Source organism: Scophthalmus maximus, chromosome 12 (genome assembly GCF_022379125.1).
Source record: "Scophthalmus maximus strain ysfricsl-2021 chromosome 12, ASM2237912v1, whole genome shotgun sequence".
Taxonomy (NCBI): Eukaryota; Metazoa; Chordata; class Actinopteri; order Pleuronectiformes; family Scophthalmidae; genus Scophthalmus; species Scophthalmus maximus.
Window position 1 is genome coordinate 10857522 of NC_061526.1, and position 22730 is coordinate 10880251.

At 43.6% G+C, this 22730-nt stretch overlaps 1 protein-coding gene across 2 annotated transcripts in view; it reads left to right on the forward strand.

The window, feature by feature from the left end:
• The first annotated feature begins 181 nt into the window (after positions 1-181).
• LOC118292176 (chemokine-like protein TAFA-2) overlaps positions 182-22730 on the forward strand; it is a 52801-nt gene continuing 30252 nt past the window's right edge. The window contains exon 1 of one of the 2 annotated variants that reach the window (XR_004786849.1): positions 182-837. The gene's annotated coding sequence lies outside the window, so the exon portion shown is untranslated. The remainder of the gene's footprint in view (positions 838-22730) is intronic. The other variant, XM_035620902.1, reaches the window with a different exon arrangement.

Sequence of the window (22730 nt, forward strand, 5' to 3'; positions counted from 1 at the left end):
GTTAAAATCTGAATGCATAATTTTTGTGTAATGTGAATCTTTATTCCAAGTGAACCTCGTAATGTAACGAGGGTGTAACGTTAGTTAGTTTTTCTCGTCTCTGCATATAAATTTGGAGAGATGATGATCCGTAATCACTCTGAGGTTCATTTGGATGCGAGGAGGCGGATCAGTCCCTGTGACATTCAGATGTAACAGGTCGAATTTGAATATGAAAGAAAAACCGTGACGGTAATCGGATTACTGTAACGCTATAGAGAGGGAGAGGAAGCGGTGGCGCGGCGTGCGCTCCGGAGCAGAGTCTCCATAAAAGTTAGTGCGCACTGTGCTGATCTGTCAGACTGGGGAGAGGCGCGGCGCAGCGAAGACCTGAGGCTGAGTTCAGGAACGGCAGCGACCACACTCTTATGTAGATTATATATACATGTGTTGTATATGTATCCACTGTGAGCGTGCGCGTTGCCACCGAAGGCGCAGGAACAGGACGCGGCTTGCGCCTATTATCCGCCCGTGTCCCACCGGCGTCTCTGTCGGGTTGTGGACTATCCGGACGCAGGGGGAACCTCGGCGCTGCGGCGGCGGCGGCGGAGGAGGAGGAGGAGGAAGATATGCCCACGTTGGGACAAGAATCATCGTATGTGATTCTGAGAATGCTGCTGTGATTTTTTTTCACCCAGGATAAGGAACAGCCACTGGGTTTATTTCCCCCCGCCGCCACCTCGCCACTCCAGGACGCAAATGCTTCCACATCGCAGACTCACCCCTGGATTGTAGCAGCGGCCCCAGCGATGGTTTAGAAGGGCGTCAAGGTGCGGGAAGGGAGTGGGACAATCACAGGTAAGAGCCGTTCAAGCGGCCACTTTTCCGCTCAGATGCCCTGAGTCTTGATATCCAATCAAGACTCAGGGCAATTACGATTTTTTTTCCCCTTTACTGTCACTCCACATTTCTCGACATCATAGTGCAGTGACGCCTTAGTGTGAGCTTTTCTGATTATAATATTTCACTGCAGTATCTGTAAAAGTCCAAAATATAACATGTCACATCATCATCAGTCATTACAATCAGGCCCCCCCCCAGTTGTGTCATTGAACTTTACAACCAGTTCCCTCTGTTGAACGGGGTCAGCAGAGGTTAATAACATCCACACTAGAATGAAATAAATCTGGACCCAAGTCTGAACTAGTATTTGCAGTTATCCTACTTTAAAATGTCATCGATGTCTTCATTCCAAACTCAACATGGAACCACAGCTAAAGCAGACATGTAGAAATACGGCTTGGTGTTCAGTAGGTGTGGCAGGAGGCGACACGCGGGGGCAAGCAGGGGGGCTTCACACGGGCTGGTCCCGACTCTTCCTCCTGCACCTGCCAGTAACAAACAAACAAACAAACAAACACACACACACACACACACACACACACACACACACACACACACACACACACACACACACACACACACACACACACACACACACACAGGGCTTAGCATTGCCAGGTGGAATTGGAACAGAAAGGGAATTTAGACATGTTGTCAGTTTTATTCAAGTCTGGCACACAATAAATATATGGATGATCCAGTGCAGTGGGTGGAGCGAGAGCATGGATGGAGAGATGGAGATAGACATGTATGCAGTGCATCAGTGTTAGTGTCCACACTCATTTTCTACGTTTGCAAAGGTGGAGCTGCTTTAGGTGGAAACAAATATACGTAGTTTGAGCTTAATATCAAGGAACCAAAACATCCATCCATCCATTAGAGACGGGGTTCATCCTGGACAGGTCGCCAGCCCATCGCAGGGGCAACACACACGGAAACAAACAACCATTCATTCATTCTCACTTTCACAGCTACGGGTCAATTTAGAGTCTCCAGTTAACCCTAACCCCCATCCGCATGTGTTTGGACCGTGAGAGGAAGCCGGAGAACCCGGAGAGAGGACCCACAGGTGTTTTCAAAGGCTGTGAAATGTTCCTCACACAGCGACGACGACAACTGACCTTCATCCTAAGCACCGCTCCTTAGCTTTGTGTCATTTATTTTTAATACCTTTTCCCTGACCTTTGGTTTTGTATCACATAAGCAGAAAAATGTTGCATTTAGAAAAAAATTTCAAATTCAGTAAGAAACATTCCACCTCCAAAAAGCAGCTCAGCATTGAACCCATGTAAAACTCCAAAAGCTAATGCCATTTTTTTTAACGTAGCCACTCTAACTCATACTTGTTAAATACTTGCAGCAGTTCTCACAAAGCTGATATACGTACAGTATGTTCGCACCACCTTGGAGTTTTTGGGGATACTTTACTCGAGTGTGTCCACTTCATCCCTGCGAACCTTTCAAATGGGAATCATTTATCTTAAAGAGGATATTCTGTTCAGTAAGAATATATATATATATATATATATATATATATAAGCCGATGTATCAAACCTATATATCATAAATGATCTCAGCACTCAGATTCACTTTGTGACCCTTAAGAGGGTCCCGACCCTTAGGCTGGTAACCACTGGACTTCACAGCCAAACTACACAAGAACTTTTAATACCTAATGTACATTTTGCTGCTAATATGTTTTTTTTTCTTTACAAGTATGTTTTGAATCTCATTTTAACTCTGAATGGAGTGTTTGTTACAAGGGCTGCTACTTTCTCTTCAGTGAAGGATCGAATTACTTTCCCCATCACTCCCGTTTCTCTGCCCAGAGCAAAGGGAGCGATGCAGCAAATCACACATTGACCTCATCTCGCAACTTCCCTAGCAGCGAATAGCCGCTTCCCTCAGAAAGGGAACTGGCAGCCCTGGCAGTCCCTAATTTGCTGGAAGCATTAGCTTGCAGCTCCTCCACCACCAACCATCAGGTTTAATGCTCTGGGGCGGCCTGGCTCAGGTCAGTGCCGACTGTCTGGGTCAGCGCCTTGCAGATCTGCCAATGTCACCTTTTTTTTTTTTGTGACCTTGTCTGCACACTGTCTTGCCATTGATCCAAAGAGATGGCAGAGGAGGCTTTCATGGTCGGCTGCTCCTCGCCAACCAGGCAAACTTTAGTCCTGCCTCCGAACAGCTGTGACATGCAGCACAGCAGCGGTGGGGGGTCTTTGATGTAATCTGTCTTTGTGGGCGCCCAGGCCTTTTTTTTTTACAAAACCTTTTGACGTTTATTAAAGTGCATAAAAATAATTAATTAACATTAAGTGATTTTTTTTAAAACTTTGTGTAACGTTTTCATTAGTGCGAAATGCTAAGAAGACCAACGTTACAGTAATAGCATCATGTAAAGGTTATATATTTCTACAGGGTAAAAAATCTGATACGAAGAACATATATTAAATATAAGGTTGTAACCATGACTACGGGGAACACTGTTGCCACACATAATGTTGCCACACATAAACGTGATATTCTCACGAGTCACAGTAAAAATGAAATGATGGGGGCTGAAATCCATTGAGTTTAGAGGAAGATACACACACACACACACACACACACACACACACACACACACACACACACACACACACACACACACACACACACACACACACACACACACTGATCAGCCCTCGGTTTGTGCTTGATGATGCGGAGTCATCCCTGGTTATGAGAGGTGAAGTGACAAAGTGAAGCCCATTCGACTTTGCCTTTGTCTGTCCCTGTCATGTTGGATTACGACGCGACGTCAGCCACCTGCAGAAAGCGAGCGAGCTAATGTCTGGGAACACAAATAAAGCCGAGGACGGCGGAGGTCACTCGGAGTTGGGTTTGCCAAGAAGAGTATATATGTAATGGTGTCTTATCAAACGCTGAGCAACGTTCAGGATTTTTGTATTCATCCGAATTGCCAACATTTATAACATTTTACACTACGACGGGTAAAGAATCACAGTTGGCTTAAAGGAATTCAAAGAAATCAGAGATTCGTTTTTGCGACCCATCTAGCCCACTATAACCATCGCTGACATCCTTTCAATTTGTGCCTCACATCATCTGCATCACGTTCTACATTTGTGCATCAAAGCAGAAAATACACTGAATATTCGTGAAGGGTCTGGCTGCAGACGGACGGAGCTGTGGAGCTCCACGCTACACCAGAAACCCGTGACCTCCATACAGTAAGGAAGTAGCTGGGTGGTTTTCATTTTAAAATCTACAAAAGAACTCAAATGAGTGTTGTTAAATCTTTTTTCAGTATCTTAGACAAACTAATGTAATTGAGTAGATATGAGAGATTTTGTTTGTTTGTTTTGTTTATATTATTATTTATATATAGTAAATGATAGCGATGTTGATCCACACTTCCTACCAGTTGGTGGCAGTAATGCTCAAATTTGTAAATTGCCAACCGCCAAAAAAAACCTCAAGAAGAAGATTTTGTTTAAGCGATTTGCGAGCTGCAACTCACCTCATCAGTGAAGTTGTCAGTAATCGATTATATGGACAAAAACAAACATACGTGTCAATATGTTTGGGTGCACTATTTGTGCACTTCTGAGGGACGTGAAGGTCGCGTGTTTCCGGTTTAGAGACGTGGAAGTCAAGTGTTTCCATTAGAGAGACTTGGAGGTCACGTGTTTCTGGTCAACTGTGGAGCTCCACAGCTCCGGCGGTCTGCAGCCAGACCCTTCTAATATTCTGAAATGAAATGAAATCTTATAAAAAAGAATTGTTAAATTAAATTAATGTTGAGGCTTCACCTACAACACTTTCAAAATAATGTTCTAAAAAGTGAAATTAAAATTTATTTTTTCTTAATTGACAACTTTTTGGCCTTGGAGTTACAGCCCCTTGCCAGTCGGGGGCACTGCAGCCCCCTCAGCACCCTACTTCCAGCATCATTGAACAGACCAGATGAATTTGTGTGCGGACTCCGTCGGTACCAACACTAGTTATTAAGACGGCTGCTGCTGCTCTATTTAGTTCAAGTATCTGGTACTCACAGTCCATAACTGTATAGTATAACCTGTATTTTCTGAATGTGAGTAATTATAACAGTCTCGCAAGTGGAGTTTGTTTCATTATTCTTGGCTAACAACTTTGGACACTAATTCCTAAAACATTGCAATTGAGGGTTCGTCTTTTTCCATTTGACACGTAAAACTGTTAATGCAGATTACATTTTTTTGCCCATATTGTCCAGCCCTATATCGTATATTCAAATATGATAGTTGTATCAACCTTCTCGTATACCCCTGAAGAAAGTGAATAAGTAAAATTCTCAAAAATCAGTCGCTGAAGAAAGCCGCTGAAGTCTGACAGTTTCACTTGTTTTCCTGCCAAATATACAGGAGTCATTATTCTGATAGAAAAGAAAAATAATGTTTTTAATCTAGTGAAATCAAAGAAACAATGACATTGCCGCAGGCAGGTTTTTCCCTCGTTGTTTCTAAAAGAGTAAATGTTGTAATGTGTAAAATCTTTTGGACGTGCTTGATGAAAACCTGTGAGTGACGGTAAACTGCCCGTGGATTTATTCCTCGCCGGTCCAAATGAAAGACTTCAGACGAGGTCAGGCGCTCGCCTATACCGCCTTGATAGGAGAGTTTGTCCTCGCGTCTCCCCGAATTTGTGTAAAATATCGGCGGCTGATTGGCACCAGCTGTGCCGGTGTTTGATGTGAGTAGGAAGCTTTTTCTTTTCCCCCCCTTCACTCTCTTTCACATTCTATTTGATGTGCACTCACTCTCCTCTCTCTCAGTTTCATTTGAAGTAAAACAAATTCGCCAGCCGCTGAATAAACAGCAGCTCTGCAGAGATGATAAAATAATAGCAAAAGGTTCCATTACATATTTCATTTTGACCTCTGTCGTCTTCTCCTCATTCTGTCTCTTTTTCTTCTGATTGGATTTTTTCCCCCCTCACTTTCCTCCTGACGGTTTTTGGCAGGACTTTATTTTGACTGGTCCTTTCACTATTCTTCATATTGGCTGTGGGATTTTCTTTGGGCCAACGGTCAGATAAATATGACTGAAAATTCTGTCTTCAACTTAACTTTACTGCTTCACTTTTAATATTCTACTTTATTGCTCAGATCTGGAGACTTAAACAATTTTCGACAGTTTAAACACATTATCTTAATCACTTCTTAGGATATGAAAAAAATAAAGTTTGAAGTTATGTTCTGACGGTCCATTTCAAGCTTCTATTACATTTCGCAAAGACATGGTTTGACTTTGGCCAACGTACCATCCTCACTTTGATTTGTTCTAAACCCGTCCAATATTCTGTCCATTCGTGTTGCTTACACCCCTGATTATTTCAAAGCCGAGTTAAAAAGAAAATGTTTTCTCTCTAAAATGCTGTATGGCTAAGGTTGGTAATGATCAAGATTTTAACAAACAATCAAGAAATTAAAATGCTAGGTTAAAGTTGGAAAAATGGGATAATTGGGAGTTAGGGTTATGGGACATAAACATGAATATCCTTCACTCTCGCCTTGCTGCATAAAGCACTGGACAATGGCATCAGGCATAAATCATGAGGTGCAAAACCGTCCAATATGAACATAATTCCCAAGGATACCGAGCGGCTTGCTTGACCTATTTGAATCCTTTATGAAGCTGTAGCTGCTGTTGTCGCAATGTTCTCAGGTCATGGCAGTTGAGGTTTAGGTAACTGAAGAAATGACTATCGAAATGCAGATTGTAAAACCACGAGCTTGCCCTTTAACCCCTGACTCTCTGCTGCAGTGAACCTCTTTAGCAGCTGCCTCCTGTACGAAAAATTACTTGAAACTGCTCCGACACGTTATCAACACTGTGCTAATAGCAGGTGTGAAAGTTAATGTAGAGTACGGAGCCGTTGTCGCTATATTTCTTGCCATTTATTGCAAACCCAGAATCCTCCTCTGCCCTGGTCTATATAGTATTACGCTGTCCTCCTCCTCCTCCTCCTCCTCCTCCTCCTCCTCTTCATCCAACTGCCCTCCTCCAGTTAACCATGGTCCTATTTCATGCAGAGGCAGAAAGATGGAGGGAGACAGAAGCAGAGAGTGAGAGAAAACAGAGGTCCTCTGGTCTGGGTCCAGATTCTTCCCCCAGGTGGCCATTTTATTTCTTCAGCAGCGTCTTAGTGTTGCTCTGTGTGGCCCAGTGGCTTCTAAACGTGCCCGTCACGCAGGATGCCTCCTGCCTGCGAAGACCTCCAAACCAACACACATTTTGGACAGGAGAAGCATCTTTCTATCCCCACTCTCCCCTCCCCTCCACTCTCGTCTCTCGCCCACCCATCCCATCCCTTACCCTCCGTTTCATTTCGATGGCTGATGGTGTGTGCAGAGCTGTGGGCCTATGGTTCTTTCATGATGTGAGCCAAACCCTTCTGGGACTAAATATCCTGTTTACCAGCTCTCAGCACTCTGAAACCCACAACAATACTGAGCTGAGGCAGAAGTTCAGAACTCATTACAGTTTGTTCAGGTCATAGCCAAGGTCGAAGTCTTCTTCTTCTTCTTCTTCTTCTTCGTCGTTACTCTGCCATGCTGTCTGAGAAAACTCCTTTTTTTCCCTCTCCTTTCCCAGTCCGTCCATGTTGTCATGCCACGCTTTGTGACCACATCTCCCAGCGTACACATCAAGATATTCTGGTGGTCCACTAGAAAAAGTTAGCTATTTGATACCACTTGTAGAATGAAATAGAAAAAAATATCAAATGCGGTAGATTTGTTTGAAAGTGTCGTTCATGGTGACCCAGCTATCTCACATTTGGTGCATCTCTTGCCTTGGAAACTTATACTTTAGTTAATATGTTTGATGATTTCTGCAAGTCATATTCTGTCTGCTATATGAATGTTAGGGTCAAACTAGACAGGAAGTAATCTGACAGGATGAAGTAGAAATGAATGGAAAAAAACAAGGCTTGGGTCAAACGGCATTAAAAACCACTATGTGATTATTGGGCCAATATAGAGACAACAACAATGCTAACATTCAGATGATTTTGCCAACTTGTACTAAATGCTCTACATTATATAGGAGCTCAATACTTTAGCTCTGCTCCAAGTTAAGTAATTCTTGCTGAAGATATACATCTTTAAAATAAAAAATACATTTTTTTTACCAAGTTCAGTAATTTCCTAAAAAAAGCATGTGCTGTAGTTTTTAGCCAATGTTCCCCAAACAGCCTTTAATGGAGCAGTACATTAAGAATTAGCAGTAATTGAGCATTATTTGTAGTAGACGGTGTCGGTATAACAGGCTTTTGCGCTAATGGGGATTTCTTGATGGTCTTTAGTCCTATTGTGACATTAGATGACGGTGAGAAAAACACAATATCACCTTCTTGTGCTTTAAATAAGCGAGCTGTAAATGGAGGTTGTTTAACTGTAATATACAGAACACATGCATCAAGGACAAAGCATTGTGCTCTTTATGGGAATGTTCACCATTTAACACATAATTTTTTAAATTTAGGAAATTCACATTCAGTGCGACTTCCAGCTACTGCATAACACTTTGGAGCTGAAGACTGCCAATATGGCCACCAGAGACTAGTGCAAATGTCTCTTTGGTGATTAGTTTTATTGTGATGATAAAGAAACCCCCCCTTCCCTATTTATTTCAGTCCTGGAGCAGAGTATGCTGGCACTGTGTGGCAAAAGCCAGCCTGTTAGAAATCAGAGAAGGCCACGTGGTAACCCACCATGACGTCACCCATTGGTTTGTGAACTCTCCCTTTGAAGCCTGGAGTTTAGCATTTTTAAACTAGAAGTAACCATATTTGGAGGAGCAGGGGGTGGAGCCTGACTGTGAGCTTTCTCTATAAAAATGGTTGTAGTCACCGGGCCTGGAAAGTGAAACCAATGCGGAAGTGCCTGATTTAGTTATTTCTCAGCACAGCTTACAAAATTCACATGCATAGTTCTTTATGAAAAAAACAAACATGTTTATATACCCATCTTTATTATCCGGTTTATTTAAATATTCACTTTCTGCATGTTGCTTGTGTGGAAAACTTGAGCGTCTTGTCATCATGCCTTGCCCTCTGGTAGAGTTTCATCCCCTCCACACGCTCACTGAGCTGTATGCCTCGTTTGGCTCGCACCATTCTCCCGGGCTATTTAACCCGGGGGCTGTAACCCGAGGATCTGGCAGCCTGTGGCTTTCAATCTGACTCCTCTCCCCCCCTTATCAGACAAATAAGCAGTTTTAATTGCTTACACACAGAGCCCTATCAGGCCATGTAGTGAGCGTGGAGATAAGGGTTACACTGAGTCAGGCATTAGTAACAGGATGAGAGGACCGCAGAAAAACAGTGCTGCGGGGTCCCAAGAGGAGGAAGAGTCAGGAAATGGCTGTGGCCATCCTATTAATTTCAAACTCACAGAGCCGTTTCTCCAGGTTTCTGTAGGACTCAGGAGACGGCTGTTGTTCGCTGAAATCAAAGTAAATTTGAATTATCTCTCAAAGACGATAGTGTGCCGACATTATCAATGGGAGGCCTGGGAGTAACAAACATGTAAAATCACTCTGGTTATTGTGTAAAATGACGGCAACGATTTCAGCTGTTTTGTGCACTGGCGCAGATAAAAATTAGAATGTGGAGGGTTTGCTGTTAATTCGGAATCTTAATTAGCCAAGAAGCCAGGGTTTTGTTATTTTGACATTGGCGCACAAACACTGACCACTTACAGACACACAATACAGCAAGGACACAAATGGCATTGCTTCAGATTTTTAACTGAACTTTTAAATCAGATCGCATGGGTCATTTAAAGAGGAAAATGTATAGATTCTGTTTTTTGGGGGGGTCAGTATACAGCAGAACTTTCAAATTCAAGCCAGGCATATTAGTTTACAGCTATCTACGTAAATTAGTTTAAATTAGTTTAAAATTAAAACTTGAATGTACCATGCGGAATATACTCTACTGTAGACCTTGTCACATGGAAGGCCTCGTCCATCTAAGGGCAACCATGTAGCCCTTCACCTGCTGCCTTTCATGCAATCTGAAATAATTAAATGAATAAAAAAATGATGAGAATAAGCAGCATTAGGTGGTGATGAATAAAATCGACGTCATGTCCTTGAGTCTATATGTCGCTCTCCACTCTGGCTGAGTGTCAGGCTACTACACACTTGCAGGAAAGAGGGAAAAAAAAGAGGAACACAGTCACATTGGCTTGCGAGTACAGTAACATGCCAGATAGGAGTAACAGCAAGCCTGGAGACTGCAGAGCCCACTGAGCTCCAGTCTCCAGGCTCCAACATCTTTTGATTTGTTGATTTGCGGGCCAGGTGTTCCATGTGCCACTTGAGATGGTTGCCAATCTGTTACAGTTGCTGGACAGATTTGTTTTTCTGTTGATATGAGGAAATGGTTCGGCCCGGCAACAAAATAAATCAAAGACTGAACTGCAGACCGTCAGATCCAGTTCCTTACATCACACTCACACCGTAATACACGGTAAACTTTACAGGTTTCCTCGCTGTCGGCATTTGCACAATAATGATTGTGTCAATGATTGTGTATAAACAATGGTTCAACGACTTTGTGTAATGTGAAAGATGTTGCTCGTAGTTTAGAGCCTGTTGTTTACAAAAGACTCTTCCGTCCGTGTCGTGATATAAACCCCGATCATTGTCAGATAGCCGGTTGTGATTGGACCAGCAAGTTTTCTGGTGGAGAGAAATCAGTTCTTGATGGAGGGGAACCAGACCGTATTCTGGCAGAGGAAATTTAAATGAGCTCCCAGAATTCGTCTGGGTCCCAGGCTAGCAAAAATATATTCATGTTGAAGTTTCTGGCAACTTGAAATATATACAGTGTTTACGGGAGGTTTTGTAAATAATCAGAATTTCACACGATCTTTCTACAAATAAACTTTATATTTCAGTGTCCAACACAAAGAGTCTGGCTTCTTAACATTTCATATAATATATGATTGTCTGATGTCAGTTCAGGGCAGGTTTGATATCTTTGGTTTATTTAGCCAATGTCTTCTTTGGACAAGCTGTGTTGGAATCCAAGAGTGTTAGCGAGAGACGACCCAGTAAGCTCCTCAGCCGTCTTCATCTAAGCTGCCTGTGCTCATCGGGGCAGTGTTGCTTTTCTCCTGATAGCTCCAACACTGTGCAGTGAAGGAGTGTTTCCTTTTCAGGCACTGTGAAGGACACATACTCGACTTTACTGAGTCCAAAGCAGCAATGGAACAAATTACATAGTCGAACTCAAGGCAGCTCACCTGGCTGTTGACAGCCATCACATTTCCTCCTCTATTATCAGTCTAAATTAGAATTTTATTTTATTTAGCCATGTATTGCAAATCGCACATTTGCTGCAAAATGCTCGATAATCTGTACAGCATTACGACATAAGGCATGGGCCTGAACATGCTCTTTGTAAGTTTAAAATGATCCTATACTGAGTTACTACTGAATTCAAAAAGGTTGCACCACACAGATTAACTTCTTTTGTAGAGATTACTTGTTACTCAATACTTACACTTAGCGACTGACAAATATAATCAATATTTAGCTAACACGTGTAGTTTGCTAATATACACCTGTTTAGATGGACCAGTGAAAGGGTTAACATATGGAATATGGTTAGTCGATCAAAATCCCGAAAAGAGGACAGTTTTGAATTCAACTTGATAACACATACTGTATACCTCCGTTTCAAAATAATGTGCTAATAATGTTAGCCTAAATGACCAAATCATGGTAGAAAGGTTAGCATTATTGGATATTTACTATAAATTCTTAATTCTTTATACTATAACACTTTTCCACAAATGACTACATTAATGAAGTATTGCCACTTAACAAACAATTTACATAATTACATAATTTACTTAATTAGCTAAGTCACTTCTCCGGTTGTCGTGACTAGCAACTTCAAAAGGACTTTAAAACCTTTGAGTTGTATTATGATTTCCCATTTGCTTTTCTGTAGGTTGATCTTTACTACGTATTTCTGCCTCTGCTGCTTTGATCTCTATCATTATCTTTGCTTCGCGCGAGTCCCCTGGCTTCACGGAAGAGCAATAGAAGGTTTACTCCTTCGACTTGATTATTGAGAGAAGCAGTATCACTCAGATCATGGTGAAATATTTTTTTACTGAAAGACTGAGTTTAGATTATATAAAACGTAAATATGAAAGGACAGAATGAGAGAATGAAAGCATTCACTCAACACGCACTTCATGAAAGCACTCAACACACTCGGCAACGACAGGCGGTCGCTTCCCGCGGTGTTGTTTCTCTTCACCAGGCCTTATTTCAAGGTGTGAGGTCTGATACAAACTGAGGAGCATCTGCTCCACATAGCACCGTCTGTATTTGTAATGAGACGTCGGGAGTACGGTTAATATAAACCTGCTGCTGTCCAACGTAAAAAGGAAAATTCATTGCCGCTGACAAGTTCGATTTGGTCAAATAAGCACAAATGTCAATTTTTTGGGGGGGGATTTAAAACCCTTTTTGGAAATGTAAATCAATCAGTAGCCATCTCTCTGGTTACCACAACACAATACAGATGTACTCGAACGCACCAGACTATGTGTGTCGCAGGTTGACGTGAGGTGTGGAACAGAAGGATACTGGGAAGTCGGGAGACGTGATGATGGGTAATTGCAAATGCTAACTGTGAATAATGCACAACGTTAAGACCAACTCAACTGTGTGGTTAATAGCGTGACATGGTGTCAAAATTATCGGACTAACGCCGAACGGAGATGGCAGACCAGACCGTCATCGGCAAGTTTGATGAGCACTTTGTGCCTAAACGCAACATAATTCATGACCGCGCCTGCTTTCATAAGCATGTGCAGAAGCCCGGTGAGACCGTAGAAGCCTTCGTGAGGAACCTTTATGAGTTAGCCCTGCATTGCCAGTTTGGAATGACCACGGATGAGCAGATTCGGGACCGAATAGTCATCGGCATTCACGATAATGATGTCTCTCAAAAACTGCAGCTGGAGCCCGATCTCACTCTGGAGAAAGCTATCCAGTTAGCACGACAGAGTGAACAGATCGAAAAAGCAGAGTGTTGACAATCGCGCCGACTGTTCAGTGAATGCAGTGAGACGCAGGATGCAGCAACAAATGAGCGGGACGAAGAGCAATGGTGGACGTCACTGGCAGAACAGCCCGAAAAGGGGTGAGTCGAAACAGAACTGTTCACGTTGCAACAGAGTGCATGGGAAAGGTGAACTTTGGCCTGCACACAACAAAAGATGCAGGAAATGCAATAAAATTGGTAGTGTGCAAAACCAAAGGGAGGAAAGAATTAATGGCAGTGACACCAGGGAATAGAGACAATGATGTGACTCTCTTCCTGGGTGCTGTGAAAGAGTCAGAAACTACAGTCATTGAGCATTCTAACTCTGATGAAGACTGGAGAGTGACACTACCTGTGAATGGCAGTCCAGTTGAGTTTAAGATCCATACAGGAGCTGATACCACCGTAATGTCTCAGCGCACAAATAATGGATTACCACAGAGGCCCCAACTGATCAGAACCGGATGCAGTGCCACCAGCCCAGGCGGTGAGGTAAATTGTATCGGGAAATTCATTGCCTCTAGCCAGTACAAAGGACAGCACTATAAATACTGGGTGACGGTTATCAAAGGACCATATGCACAAAACCTATTAGGGGGAAGTGTTTCAAAGGGAATGGGCCTTGTAATGAGAGTGAATGCGATCAACACAGAAGTGTACAGTGACATATTTGGGGATTTTGGGGCTCTTGAACTGTAACCCAGTTAAGATTGAGCTAAGCCCGGACGCGGAGCCCTACATTACAGCAGCGCCTCGACGGTTGCCATTTCCCCTCCTCCCCAAGGTTGAAGCTGATCTAAAACGCATGCTAGCTTTGGGCATCATAGAATGTAACTGAGCCCACTGATTGTTGCTAGCCCATGGTGCCTGCAGAGAAAAAGAACAAGGATGAGGTTAGAGTGTGTGTCGACCTCAAGCGCCTGAATAAAGCAGTCAAGAGGGAGAGATACATTTTGCCTACGCTGAAGGACATAACCCCACAGCTGGCCGGTGCCAAAGTGTTTTCGACACTAGATGCGTCGAGTGGCTTCTGGCAGATTCCTCTTGACCCCAGCATTCGAAAACGGACCACCTTCATCACACCCATGGGCAGGTTTTGCTTCCGACGCTTGCCATTTGGGATTTCTTCTGCCCCAGAAATCTTCCAGAGACTGATAACTAACCTGCTAGAGGGTCACGACGGAGTTGTTGTCGTGATGGACGACATCCTGGTGTTTGGGTCTGGCGAGGAGAAACACAACCAACGTCTGAACGCATCCTTGAAGACCATTAGGCAGTCTGGACTGAAGCTTAACAAAGCAAAGTGTAGTTTCGGCAAGTCTGACCTACACTACTTTGGACACATAATCAGTGCCGAGGGCATAAAGCCTGATACAAGCAAAGTGAGAGCAATCGCAGAGATGCTGAGCCCGTCCAATGTTGGTGAGTTACGCCGAGGGCTAGGACTCATTAATTACCAGGGTAAATTCATGCCTGGTCTCTCAAACGCACTACACCCAGTCACAGAGCTGCTCAGAAAAGAGAGTGAGTGGGCATGGGGTGAGCTTCAAGAACGAGCACTGGGAAAGGCTAAAGCTATGCTATTGTCAGCACCAGCTCTTGCATATTACAACTCCAATCGCCAAACAGTCGTCAGTGCAGATGCAAGCAGCTACGGCTTGGGAGCCACACTGCTGCAGGATCATGACGGGGAGCTGAGACCAATGGCCTTTTGCTCACGTACACTGGCTGAGACGGAGAAACGATACTCCCAGATCGAGATGGAGTGCTTAGCAGCAGTGTGGTCTTGTGAGAGATTTGCACGGTACATACAGGGACTGGACAGGTTTGTTCTCCAAACGGATCATAAACCACTAGAACTGCTCATGAATATGTACGATCTGGACAAAGCACCAATACGGTGCCAGAGACTGTTGATGCGCCTCATGAGGTTCAATATGACAGCTGTTCATGTTCCCGGAAAACAGCTGATTGTTGCCGACACGCTATCCGGGAGTCCTTTGAGCAACGAAGCAGAGTCAGAGACGGACCAAGACATCGTGGCGTACATTCGGGCAGTGGTGACCAACAAACCAATGTCATCTGACAAGCTCAAAGAAATTAGGGAGGCTACACTGAACGACGCTGACCTCCAGACGATCATCCGCTGCATACAAAATGGCTGGCCACGCAGGATGGCTGTGTTTCCACCCTCATCCGCATTCTATGCTGCCAGGAATCACCTGTCTGAGGCAGATGGGCTTGTGCTGTATCAGGACAGAATCGTTATTCCAGCACGGCTGAGAGCCAACGTCCTGAAACAAATTCATGAGGGCCACCAGGGCCTGACCAAATGCCATGAGAGAGCCAGAATGTCCGTCTGGTGGCCAGGGATCAGCAGCAAAATTAAAGAGACTGTGAGGAGATGCACATTCTGTATCGAGCACAAACCACAGTGTTTAATTTTCTTTAGCCGCTTATTTGTCTCAAAAGGGGGAGATGTAGTCAGATATATGGATGTACTCGAACGCACCAGACTACGTGGGTCGCGGGTTGACGTGAGGTGTGGAACAGAAGGATACTGGGAGGTCGAGAGACATGTGATGATGGCTAATTGCAAATGGTAACTGTAAATAAAGCACGACGTTAAAACCAACTCAACTGTGTGGTAAATAATGTGACAGGGGCCTTTCGCGGCGGCACTTAAAGAGATTGCATGCGTCAGTTTACCAAATGTGTAGAGTCGTGTGGCTCTGGAGGTTTTTAAGGGGAACTTCTGAGTGATAGTAATGAGTTTCAGGAGACGGCAGCGCTGTAGTTTGCAGTCAGCATGGCTCCCAATTATCTGCCGGCACCCGTCGAAGTTGATCGTGGCTCTACGACGTGGCAGTTTCAGATGGCATGCGTGCGTCCCACCCCTCTACTTTCTACTGTATGTCCTCTTATAATGAGATCGAGGGCTGGGTGGTTTTTTTTCTTTTCTTTCGGCAGTTTAAGACAAAACGCTGGAGTTGGACGAAGTAAAGAATTACTGAAATCAACCCAATGAGGTTTACTTCAGTTGAATTAGAAGAGCTGCTGCATAATTGAGTGTCAGTTCCTGAGCAGTGTTGCATTCACATGCCGAAATTTAAGTGGAGACGACAAATGATGAGCAGATAACCAAATATCAGATTTTTGTACAGTATATGAGAAACACAGAAAGTCCAATTCTTTGCTATGTGCGCGTTAAACTGTTTCTTGTCAGTTATTTAGATATAAGTTAGTACATGACTTAAGTCCGGAAAAGTATCAAGCTGAGTGTCAAAAAGAAAACAGAAATTTGCATGTAGTGATCAGTTATCATGTTCTATGACAGAGGTCACAATAAGATGAACCTCTGACTATTTGTGCATCCAGGCCCTTGTGCTATGAAGAAAAGCTGAGAACTCTCACAAATCTGATCACTGACCAGCTGTGATCGGTATCTACAGAGCATGTAAATAACTTCTCTGACCTCCTGCGTGTCTTGATTTCTCTGAGGCTACTTCAACATGCTATATTTACGCCTGCTGTCCGCTCGACTCTGGAGTTTTTAAGCGCCTGAAACAGAGAACTTTGGAACGCTGCTGGTCCCGGTGTTCGTTTTGAAACCTCCGGGGGCCGCGTTATAGTCTGGACGGGGAAAAAACAGAAATGTTTGGAAACGATGACGCAGTCGCTGAAGATTTGCTTCCTGATTGGTTCTTATATCAGTCACGACTCGACAGCCAGCGGTGAATGGGTAATGTTGCTAACACTTACTGCCGCTCCAAGACAAGAGATCACTGCTATTAATTTTCACCAATGTTCTTTCACCTTAGTATCCTTTTCTGTAGCTAAGCAACCAACAGCAGATTTGATCATCTGCTCACTGCTCACACCGTTAAGCATATGCCCAGTATACGTGAATGTTCACTTGATATGCGCTTGTTTTTTTTTGTTAGTATTGGTGGGAATTATTAGTGATACCGAGCTAAAACGGACATGGACGGAGATGATTGTTTTAAAATGAAAATGAAGCAGTGTGGATGTGAACGTACTCGTATGGTTATGCTCCCTCCCCCCGACACATTCCCGACGTCGACATGCAGTGAATGGTCAACTTTGTTGAGGAGGTTTGAACCTCTGTCTAAAGCTCTGTTATTCAGAGTCTTTTCTTTGTCAACTGTCAGCAAGTGCAACGCTCGGAATACTTTCCCGTCTGAAAATGAGCACCGTTATCCCCATAGTTGTACAATATTGTGTCTGCTGTCTACGACGGTTCTCCACCATGTCTCCCCGTGTGGCTGTCTGGAACAACTAACAACAACACTTTTGGTTCCTGTCGTGGTTGGACAACATGTTGTGCCAACTAGTTCTGTTAACATAAAGCAACACCTTAGTCTGGCCATTAGACTCTCCTCCCATCACCCGGGCCGCACCGCCACCCCCACGTGTGCGTGACAGCTACCTTGCCGAACAGCTGCGGCATGTGTCTGACAGCGCTGCTGCTGCTTCTGCCAGACATGTTTTCCTACGGCGAGTTGGGCTTTTGATAATGGCCATCACTGATAATTATCATCCACTGTTGGTGAGCAGAAGCAAAGAAAACCAAGAAGTAGTCACAGGATTTGTGTTTGCCCGACTTTACTTCACCTGTTAAATTACTGACAGTATAATTATAGTCTACATTGAGTTCCTGCTATACATAAAGTACACATAGTGCTTCCTCATTAACGTTTAATAACATGCAATTGCTAAATGGTCTATGTCAGTTTATTTTTGGTGCGCATCACGTGGGATCAAACTGGTGAGACACCGAAACCCAGGCTGTGTGGCTGCTCAAATTTGAAAACCAACACGTCCCCACAGCGCTGTGGCACAGAAATCAGAAAAATTAGAGTACTTATTTGCTGAGATAGTCTTAAACAATCTAGGATCAGTGACAAATTAGTATGATGATTTTATAGTTCACCATAAAAGTGGTGGGGAGGAGGTCTGGGTAGATGGACAGACAAAGCCCACTGGAGACGAGAGTTTTCAGTGGTCTTGAATCACATTTAACGACAGCTGTTTGTTTTTTGGATTCCACTGACACACAACATTGTCATGGAGACATGTGAACCTGTCAGACAGTATAAATCTGGAATTGATGATTTTTATAACATGGATGAAGACATTCATCCTCTGACACTGAATGGCTTAGTGTCTATTTTGTAACATTTGAATTTAGTTTTTCTGATATATCATCTCAAGGCACAAGCCGCATACACACGCATGCACACACACACACACACACACACACACACGCATGCACCTTGGTGTCCCATTATCTGTTGATAGATGATGTAATAACTCAGTGAAATACAATAAATTACATCTTCACTTGGCTTGGAAAGGTAATAAGCCTGATGAGGCAATCAATTCTCGGATAACATAACATCACGGTATTACATTATGTGCCATCATATCTTCATGTGAGACATTACATAATGTTAAATGATGATCCAATAACATTAATGACAAAAATTAAGAGACAATAATGTTTTGGCTCAAGTTATTTAACCTCTACTTTTCTTACAGATCGATGCAACATAATAAAAACGTGCTACAACATAGACTTAATTTGCACCATTAATCAATAATCAACTTTTACCAAAGCGCAGTAAACCTCTCACTTATTGTGCCTTCAAATTGTTGAAACAAATCATGTCAATCTTTATAATGTAAAAGTTCTAACTCTCACTCACAGGGTGAGGAATAGGTTTAATGACTCCTAATTAATCTTGAAATAAGAATGAGCCCAACTGTGAGATAAATCCACTATGACGGGTGATTGATAGGTAGCAGAGTAGCACGACAGCCCACGTAACATCAACAGCTTCGACTCTTTGATTGATTACGCGTAAAGTTTAAAGTTAATAACTGTGGTGTTTCTCTTTTTGGGGGGGGGAATTGAAAAGTGAAAGTCAACACTGAAATGAGAAAATCGGCCTCCGTGCAGTGGAGGAAGGACCACGAGGACATGGTAGCAACACTGGGGGGAGGGTTTCTCTTCTGCTGCTGAATTTTAGTGTGCGAGACGACCCCTGTCCTGGAAGGCTGGTCACCGTCACCACCAGGAGATCATGGACCAAATCCCAAAAGGGTTCCATGTGCTCCACAACCGCAGGACTATGTGTGTAGGAATGGACCATGTTGAAAAATAAATGTGCATGGACCAAATCCCCCCCCCCCCCCCCCCCCCATACTGTAGTTTTCAACTCGGTGCATGAGGTGAATCACTTCAAATGGCATCAGGAAAATTACTTTGAATCAAACAAAAGTGACGTTGCTTTGGGAAAAGTGGTCACATGTGGAACAGGCAACAATCACAGAGTGAGGCACCTTACTCAAAACTGTTTGCAGATTCGCAGGCTCCCGCTGTTCTGCCGTCTCGTCATTCTCAGCACGATGTTCATTCAAGTAGCGTAAATCTTTCCAATGTGGGGTCTGAAGTGTGTCCCGGATTCCCTGCGACAGCCATGTATTTCCTTGAATGAGAAATTTCACATTTTTAGCATTCATTGTCATATATTACATTTACTCTGACAAAAGGCGGGGGGGGGGGGGGGGGGGGGCACCGTGTTCTTAATCACTTAAATCCACATGCAATCTGGCTCAGCCATCTTAGCCGGGGCCGCGGATCCATTAGTCTCTTTTCATTTCAGGGGGGAGGGCTGCCAAGCCATTAGTTCTGCTATGCTCCGCTAGATTTCCATATCCTTTTCACTTTCACATTTTCCACAAGAAAATGGGAAACGTTGCGGATTAATTCCAACTAATCCTTTATTTTTCTATCGCCTTTAATTACTTGTTCCGGCCTCTGACACTGAATGGTCGTCAGCAATAAGTTGACGGAGCATGGGGTCCGTCTTATTGTTGTTATTGTAAGGGGGTATATCTTGAGTCTTTAGATGGGTATTGCACGAGCACGTACACACACACACACGCACACAGCTATGCTTTGACTTCTCTGAATTGTACTGGATGCTTCTGTCTCATCATTGAGCCACGCTAACACAACTTGAGTCGGCTCTCGTCACTTTTGATAGATTTCCTCTCCGGCAGAAATAGCCCACTCTGTCAGCTCCATGGACCTGAAGTTCAACTCAGCTCTCGTGGTTCATTATAAACAGAGTAAAAAAATCACGATACGACGAGACTGAACTGTCGACCGACCTCGGCTGGGTGGTCGTTTCTCAGCGCGGCTTTCGTACTTTCGGCTCGATCCTTCTCCGCTTGTTCTCTATCTGCCGTGAGGAAATTGAACACGGCCGTGGAGATACGGCCTCTGAGAGACACTGCCCCCCTCCCACCCTCCCACCGCTTGTGACTGCTGAGGCACAGCAGCCTTTTCATATCACTAACGTTCAAAGCGGGCCCAAACGACCCAATGAAAGCAATCTAATACCGCAAATTAGCCTGTCACTTAGCCTGGATTATAAGCCTCATGAGGGCCTCAGCTAAAATAACTCCATCCTCGTTGCACTCTGATGTAAAAGAGCGGAGAGAGAGAGCGAGGAGAGTTACAACAACAACAACAGCTAAAACAGGTGTGATTTAATTTTAAAGCTTGTGCGCTCTCCTTAATGACTTTTTTGTTAACCCCTCCCCTTCTTCGGCCTCTTGCCAAGGCCAGTTCTGTCCCAGCAGACCTCGTCAACCTTTGGAGCGAAGCGCTCCCCTAATCAGAGCCAGCGAGGCGCTGCCTCCGCTGCTGCTCACTGCCGTGCTTTCGATATGGTCAACACGTTGAACTGTGTGGATCGGTTATGACACCTTTGCCTTTCCACAATTAGTGGACAAAAAGTGTTTCACTGGCTGGCATCGTTTGTGTCCACTTGTCCCCTTAGTGGGAAAGTTTTACTGCGAATCAATACAAAGTTGAGTGAAAAAATCAATAATTTCCAATGACTATATGTTAAGATGGACGATGCACCTCTTCTTCCTCCCCAGTACAAAATGAGGCCAAAACGTCCCTGATATAGGCGCGGCCATCTTGTGCTGGTGTTGTCATTCCCAGCCAGAGTATGCGCAGCAGTAATTGGGGAGCAGAGCTGCATTTTCCCGCTGACAGAAGAACTACCTAAAACATCGAAGACCACAGTATTTCCTCTCTGACAGCCACAAAGGGAGTTTAAAAAGCAGATATTTTGGCCTGACTATGAGACGTTTGGGGTCGACATCTGTCCATCTTTGGTTTTAGACGGATTATTACACTTTTTGTGAAGCTTTAGTTTAAAGAACCCCTTCAGTCACATTTTTAAGTATATAAAATTCCAAAATTCATTCCAAAAAATGTTATAAAAAACCCATCCAGTCTCTCTCCCTCATTGTAGAATTCTGAGAATATGAATATTCATGATACGCAAATAACAGGCTCCACCCACCACAGCTGCTCACGCTAGGTTGCGCTAAGTTTCTTTGCCTACATTTGCTTATTCGACAGGGATTGGTTTTCTGTATTTGTGACGTACCAAATCTAGCTGGCCCAGGACTCCAATTTCAAATTGGATTAAAGTTCACAGAAATCTCCCCCTCCAGGAGAGGAATGTGAAAACTCTCTATAGTGACAATATGTGCTCAGATCCAAGTCCCTATGGTCAATGTCAGACAATTTAGAGGACAGAAAGAAAAGAAAAACACTTTTTTGAGTGGATAAATTAAGCTACCAAAAATCAACTTGGTTGTCCTGTGCTCCACTCTGTGTTTGTGTGAAGGGAGGGACTAAAGGACACGGTGAAACAGAGGAGGAGAGGAGAAGAAGAGAGAAATGCATAACAATGGCATTTCTTTTTCCATCTTCATTCAAGAGCATGGTCTTTCGTTTTGGGGAGAAGTCATTTACATTTTGAGAAGGAACAGAACAAATTTGCACACGGGCCGGGACTTTTGAGGAGAGAGGACGGGGTTTTGAGGGAAAGCGTCTCCGAATCTGAACGTGAAATGAAGAAATAAAGCTCGCAAATTGAAATGCCCAACTCTTGAATAGAGATAGGTGAGAAAATCCATTCAAAAGTACGGTAGCTCCCACTGCGCTGAAACACGTATGCATAAATTAGGTAAACAACCAAAATAAAATATTTTAGTTTTTCCTTTGGTTTCTTAGGGGGACAGGGGTCCCAATGGGGGTGCCCCCTCCCCCTCAAGGTGAACAATAATCTATTTCTGGCAAAATAATTAGATTAGGTGATAATGATTAATAATCTGTAGTTGCAACATAAAAATATGATCCAAGCTGCGAAGAAGTGAGGAAATAGAAAATATGCAGTTTATATAATCCAGGTGAAAGTTATATTTTTGAAACACTAAAGTCCTTCATTAACAGTAACGTCCGTCATGCAAGAGAGCCATTATTAACAACTGGTACAGCCAAAGTTCTCATATTGACATTTGAGGTGGATTGATGAATCGGCAACCTCAAATCATGCATTGAGCAATAGATAACAATCCCCCTTAAAAGCTTCCAGCAGCCATCCCCTCCAACCTAGTTTATATTAACTAGTAAAGATGGAAAGGATAAAATATCCTTTCATTCATCGTTCCCTCCTTTTTTTCAAGTATCCACAAAGAATTACAAAGCCTATGAAACTTGGACAGCCTGTGCTGCGTCCACAAGGACTGCCGGAAGTGGAAGCTAACGACTGATGATGTATGTAAGACTTCAAAACGAGCCACAAGTTAACTGTGCACGTGCACGGATG